Genomic DNA, 6,994 nt, shown 5'->3' with positions numbered 1-6,994 from the left:
AGCGGGCGCTCAGGGGGTCACTGGAAAAAAAAATTTCAGCCCCGATTTTCTGATTTTTTTGTGTTTTTGGATAGGTTATTAACTTCTAAGGGTTCCTGTAACAACAATTCATGGGTTGCCTCCCACGCAGCGCTTCTTTTTCGTCATTAGCTTGACGTTGCGTACCCCTCTCAAGTAGTCAACAAAATGGCGCTAGCCACTTCTCGGTTTGCCATGTCCCCATAGTAGTGCTTCAAACGCTGACCGTTAACCTTGAATGCTTGGTCCGGATCATTCTCAAAAATTTCCACCGCTCCATGTGGAAACACAGTTTTGACAATAAAAGGTCCAGACCACCTCGATTTCAACTTCCCAGGAAAAAGTCGGAGCCGAGAGTTGAATAAGAGAACTTGTTGCCCCGACACAAATAACTTAGGATGTAGCTTCCTATCGTGCCACCTCTTCACCTTTTCCTTATACATTTTGTTATTCTCGTACGCTTGAAGTCGAAATTCATCAAGTTCATTAAGCTGAAGCATTCTTTTCTTACCAGCTGCATCTAAATCCAGGTTCAACTTTTTCAATACCCGGTAGGCCTTATGCTCAAGCTCCGCAGGTAGATGACATCCCTTACCGTACACCAACTGAAACGGGGACATACCAAGTGGAGTTTTGTATGCTGTTCTGTAAGCCCAAACAACTTCATCGAGCTTTAAAGACCAATCCTTCCTTGACGGATAAACAACCTTCTCTAGAATGCGCTTTATCTCTCTGTTAGACACTTCCGCTTGACCATTTGTTTGCGAATGATAGGCAGTAGCCACTCGATGATTCACATTATAACGCTGCATCATAGAAGTGAACTTACGGTTGCAGAAATGCGACCCTTCATCACTTATGATTACCCAAGGTGTTCCAAACCTTGTGAAAATTTGCTTATGAAGAAAATTTAGCACTGCCTTTGCATCATTTGTCGGTAAAGCTTTAACTTCTACCCATTTTGAGACATAATCGATTGCCAGCAAGATGTACTGATTATTGCAAGACGAGATAAAAGGCCCCATGAAATCGATTCCCCAAACATCAAAGACCTCGACTTCAATCATCACATTTAATGGCATCTCATCCTTTCTTGTCAAATTTCCCACTCTTTGGCAACGATCACACCTTAAAACAAACTGATGAGCATCCTTGAACAAAGTAGGCCAAAAAAAACCTGCTTGCAGAATACGAGCTGCCGTCTTCTCACCACCATAGTGTCCACCATAAACCGTGGAGTGGCAGTCTCATAATATCCCCTCCGTCTCATAGAACGGGATACATCTCCTGATGATCTGGTCAGCTCCCTGTCTAAACAAATATGGGTCATCCCACATATACCACTTCACCTCATGCAGAAACTTCTTCTTTTGAGCGGAGGTCAAATTAGGAGGCATTACATTGCTGACGAGATAGTTTACAATATCTGCAAACCATGGTTCTTCCTCCTGAACTGCAAACAACTGCTCATCCGGAAAAGATTCATTGATTAATGTCCTATCTTGTGAAGTAGAATCGGGATTCTCCAACCTAGAGAGATGGTCAGCTACTTGATTCTCAGTACCTTTTCTATCCTTGATCTCTAACTCAAATTCCTGAAGTAAAAGTACCCAACTAATGAGTCTCGGTTTCGAATCCTTCTTGGAAACCAGATAGCGAATAGCCGCATGATCAGTGAATACTGTTACTTTTGTACCAAGTAGATAAGATCGAAATTTCTCGAAACCAAAGACTATAGCCAATAGCTCCTTCTCAGTAGTGGTGTAGTTCATTTGGGCCCCATTTAAATTCTTACTCGCATAGTAGACCACATGGAAGAGATTTTTCTTGCGCTATCCCAGAACTGCACCTACCGCATAATCACTCGCATCACACATCATCTCAAACGGTTCTTTCCAATCTGGTGCTGTAATAACTGGTGCAGTGATCAAACTCTTCTTGAGAGTCTCGAATGCTGCCAAACATTCATCATCAAATTTGAAAGGCACATCTTTCTCAAGCAAATTGCACAACGGCTTAGATATCTTTGAAAAGTCCTTGATGAATCGCCGATAAAAACCCGCATGACCAAGAAAACTACGGATTCCTTTCACAGAATTAGGTGGTGGAAGATTTTCAATGACTCCCACCTTGACCTTGTCCACCTCCAGACCCTTGTTAGAGACCTTATGCCCAAGAATAATGCCTTCACGCACCATAAAATGACACTTCTCTCAATTGAGCACCAAATTAGTTTCCACGCACCTTTTGAGTACGGCGTGCAGATTATTCAAACATTCATCATATGAATGTCCAAAGACGGAGAAGTCGTCCATGAACACTTCGACATTATTTCCAATCATGTCAGAGAATATAGCCATCATACATCTCTGAAAAGTGGCCGGGGCGCCACATAACCCAAACGAAACTCTGCGAAAAGCAAACGTGCCAAATGGACAAGTGAAGGTAGTCTTTTCCTAATCCTCTGGTGCAATACAAATCTGATTATACCTTGAATAACCATCCAGAAGACAAAAATACTCATGACCCGCCAACCTGTCGAGCATCTGATCAATAAACGGAAGAGGGAAGTGATCATTCCTTGTGGCTTTGTTCAATTTTCTATAATCCATGCATACTCTCCATCCTGTAACTGTTCGAGTAGGGATGAGCTCATTCTTTTCATTTGCTACCACAGTGATACCTCCTTTCTTAGGTACACATTGTACGGGGCTTACCCACGAGCTGTCATAAATAGGATAAATGATGCCTGCATCCAGCCATTTCAGAATTTCTTTCTTCACCACCTCCTTCATGATAGGATTCAGTCTTAGCTGTTGTTCCACAGTCGGCTTACTACCTTCCTCTAGCAGAATTTTATGCATACAATATGAAGGACTTATCCCCTTGATGTCTGCTATGGTCCATCCAATAGCCGATTTGAATTCTCTCAAAATCCTTAAGAGCTTGTCTTCCTCACTACCTGAAAGGTCAGATGAAATAATAACAGGTAAAGTAGACACATCACCTAAAAAAGCATACCTCAAGTGTTCAGGTAATGGCTTGAGCTCCAAGGTAGGTGCTTCCTCTATTGATGGTTTGAGCTTTCCTTCAGCATTCTTGAGGTCAGAAGTACCAAGAGATTCAAACGGCATGTCCAACTTTCGCTTCTAGGGAGAAGCGTTCAGATATTGTAATTGCTCATTGCCATCTTCATCATCGCTGTCAAAATCCCCCACTAAGGCCTTTTCCAATGCATCAGACATTAGCATGCGATCGAGTTCCGAAGTAACCGCAGAATCAATCACATCCACTTTAAAGCACTCCTCATCTTCTGTAGGGAATTTCATTGCCTTGAATACGTTGAAGGTCACATCCTGATCTTGTACCCGCATAGTAAGTTCACCTTTTTGCACATCTATCAAGGTACGGCCAGTAGCCAAGAAAGGTCTTCCCAAGATTATGGGAATCTTCTTATCTTCCTCAAAATCCAGAATAACAAAATCTGCAGGAAAGAAGAGCTTATCCACCTTGACGAGCACATCCTCCACTATGCCCCTTGGGTAAGTAATGGAACGATCAGCCAATTGTAGAGACATGTATGTGGGTTTTGGATCAGGCAGATCCAGCTTTTTAAAGATCGACAACGGCATCAGATTAATGCTTGCTCCCAAATCACAAAGGCACTTGTCAAAAGTCAAATTGCCAATGGTGCAAGGAATGGTGAAGCTACCTGGATCTTTCAGTTTTGGTGGTAACTTTTGCTGCAGAACAGCGCTGCATTCTTCCGTGAGAGCAACGGTCTCAAGGTCATCCAGTTTCACCTTCCTTGAAAGAATACTCTTCATGAACTTCGCATAACTAGGCATTTGCTCCAGTGCCTCAGCGAAAGGTATATTGATGTGAAGTTTCTTGAACACCTCCAGAAACTTACCGAACTGTCTATCCAGCTTTTGTTGCTGCAATCTCTTAGGAAAAGGTGGTGGAGGATAGAGCTGTTTCTCCCCTGTATTAGCCTCAGGCAAAGTGTGTTCAACATTAGTCTTCCTTGGTTCCGCCGCTTTCTCCTTTTGCTTAGATTCTTCATCTCTAATTTCAGCTTCTCCTTCTTTTGCCTTTTCAGCATCAGCAACTTTTCCAGACCTTAAGGTAATAGCCTTGACTTGCTCTTTAGCTTCCTTCCTGCCTGGTACTTCTGTGTTACTGGGAAGAGTGCCAGGTTGACGATTGAGCACTGCATTGGCTAATTGACCGATTTAATTTTCCAAGGTCTTGATAGAAACCGCCTGACTCTTGCATAACAGCTTAAGTTCCTCAAAATCAGCACTAGTAGGTGCAACTGTACTTCCCTGTTGAGGATATGATTGCCTTGTAGCATACTGCTGTGGTTGCTGGAATCCAGGTGGGTTAAACTGTTTACTCACTCCTTGCTGATATGGTGGCTGAATAGCATTCTGATTATTCCCCCAGCTGAAATTTGGATGATTTCTGTTATTAGGATGATAGGTCGCTGACACAGGCTGCTGTTGTCGCTGATAATTATTCACATACTGAACAGATTCGTTGACAAGAGAACACTGATCCGTAGCATGAGAACCTGCACAAAGCTCACAAACCATAGCTATTTGATTAACTCCATATGTAGCCAGAGAATCAACCTTCATTGATAGCGCTTGAAGCTGGGCTGCAATAGCGGTGGCTACATCAACTTCCAGAATACCTGCTACCTTACCTGACGTTATCCTCTGAGTTGGGTTTTGATGCTCATTTGCGGCCATAGTCTCTATAAGATTATACGCCTCAGTATAGTTTTTAGCCCATAAGGCGCCTCCAGCTGCTGCATCGAGCATGGGCCGAGATTGGGCCCCCAAACCATTATAGAAACCAGTGATCACCATCCAATCAGGCATTCCATGATGTGGACATTTTCTCAACATTTCCTTGTAGCGTTCCCAAGCCTCGCACATAGATTCTGTAGGTTGCTGCGCAAACTGAGTAAGAGCACTCCTCATAGCAGTAGTCTTTGCCATCGGATAAAACTTCACCAGAAACTTTTGCGCAAGATCTTGCCACATAGTGATGGACCCAGCTGGTTCAGAATGTAACCAGTCTTTAGCCTTGTCCCTCAGTGAGAATGGGAAAAGCCTCAACTTGATAGCCTCATCAGTCACGCCATTATAATTAAAAGTGCTGCAGATCTCGGCAAAATTCCTTATGTGCATGTTGGGGTCTTCAGTCGCCGCTCCTCCAAAAGAAACAGAATTCTGCACCATCTGAATAGTGCCCGGCTTGATTTCAAAGGTGTTAGCTTGAATAGCCGGATGAAGAATGCTTGACTGAATGTCATCAATTTTTGGCCGAGAAAAATTCATAAGAGCTGGATCAGCTTGAATAATACGATCACCCATGTTTACTGGTTCTTTCCACTCAGTTCCTGAATCCGAATCTTCAAAATCTAACTTCTCCGGAATATCAAGAACTTCGTCTGTCTCCTCAGCTGTATCTAAAGTCCTCTTGCGAGTACGAGAACGAGTTTGCATAAACGCTTGCTAAAGTACCTGAAACACAACCGGAAACAATAAGTAACTGCAACGTCCTAATCACTGAGTCCTAATGACCAATGATGGTAAGTACATAAACTAAACAAATACGCCGAGTCCCCGGCAGCGACGCCAAAAACTTGTTAGAGCGAAAACACACGCTAATATTCACGCAAGTATACGCGTTTGCAAGTAATATAGAATACTTTCTAGTTCGTTCCCACAGAGACTCAGACTAATTTATTGTCTAATTAAACTCACTCACCACTGTATGATTACTTCTCAATGTTAAGACACTAACACTTAGAATTGTTGACTAAATATTAACTACAATTAACTACTTAATTAATCACTTAATTAACACTTCAAATTATCAATAATAAAACATTCATGAGATCACAACTTCATTACTACTTCCTTCAATAGTCATTGTTATTACCTTTAGCATGTGACAGTGATGATATTAATCGAATAACACAAACTGATAAAAGCCAACTTTCATTGTACTAATACCATTCTACCAACATCCACAATCAAGATAGAAGTTGAATAGTCATCAATTATGTTGAGTTCCTATATGTCTACAGAAATTGACAACACAAAGATTTAAGCACAAGTTATTCCTTTTGATTACATAGGGCAAATAAAACTGTTAGAGTTACCCACTAATCATGCACAACGTACATGAACCTATGCTAGCATGGCAAGTTCTAAATCTCAAGATCCACCGTCGCTTCACAAGAGATTAACACCCTATCTTATATGTTCGCGACGCACATAAGACGAATACGCACAACCAAAACTAGATATCATACAATCATCACACACTAAAGTATTAAACAATTAACTAAAGAATTCCATAATAAATCCGTTGCAACCCCATGATCACGATTAGCCCATAATAGCACTTATCGTCATCATGGGTTCATATGAAATCATGATAAACAAACACAAGAAAATAATAACTAAACTAATTATATTAAATCAGAGTACGTCACAAGAGTAAATAGGTTCAAGGTAAGAAAACTAGCATCCAACATTACAACGAAACAAGAATCACAAGAAAATATGCTTCCTCTTCGTTGCTGTGCACTAAACGGTCTTCTTCCTTATCTCCTTCGCTCCTTGCGTAATACCACGATCCTCCCTCGTGAAAACATCTCCAAATCTACTTATATAATAGTCCCATAAAACTCAGATTACATAGAAGTGGAAGCCAAATAGAAATAGAAGTCCTAAAATAAATTATTATTTTTCCCCGACCCTGCGCGGCCGCTCAGCATAGCTGAGCGGGCGCTCAGGACCCTTCTGGAAAATTCCTGAGTTTGCTCCGTTCCTTCGCCGTAATCTGCCCATTTCTTCTCTCTCTCAATGATGAACACATGCCAAGGCTTATTCTTGATGATTACTCCCCCGAAATGAAACTAATACCCTGAAATGCATAAACACTAGAAAAA

The 6,994-nt window shown here is 41.7% G+C and overlaps 1 non-coding gene across 1 annotated transcript; it reads left to right on the top strand.

The window, feature by feature from the left end:
- Window positions 1–4,905: 4,905 nt before the first annotated feature.
- Window positions 4,906–5,012, top strand: LOC141681565 (small nucleolar RNA R71). Its single transcript, XR_012558993.1, has one exon. It is a non-coding gene; the product is annotated as a small nucleolar RNA R71 (small nucleolar RNA).
- The last annotated feature ends 1,982 nt before the right edge of the window (window positions 5,013–6,994 follow it).

This window comes from Apium graveolens, chromosome 8 (assembly GCF_009905375.1).
Source record: "Apium graveolens cultivar Ventura chromosome 8, ASM990537v1, whole genome shotgun sequence".
Lineage (NCBI taxonomy): Eukaryota > Viridiplantae > Streptophyta > Magnoliopsida > Apiales > Apiaceae > Apium > Apium graveolens.
Note: the sequence above shows the minus strand (reverse complement) of the source record. Positions and strands in the feature narration are given on the sequence as shown.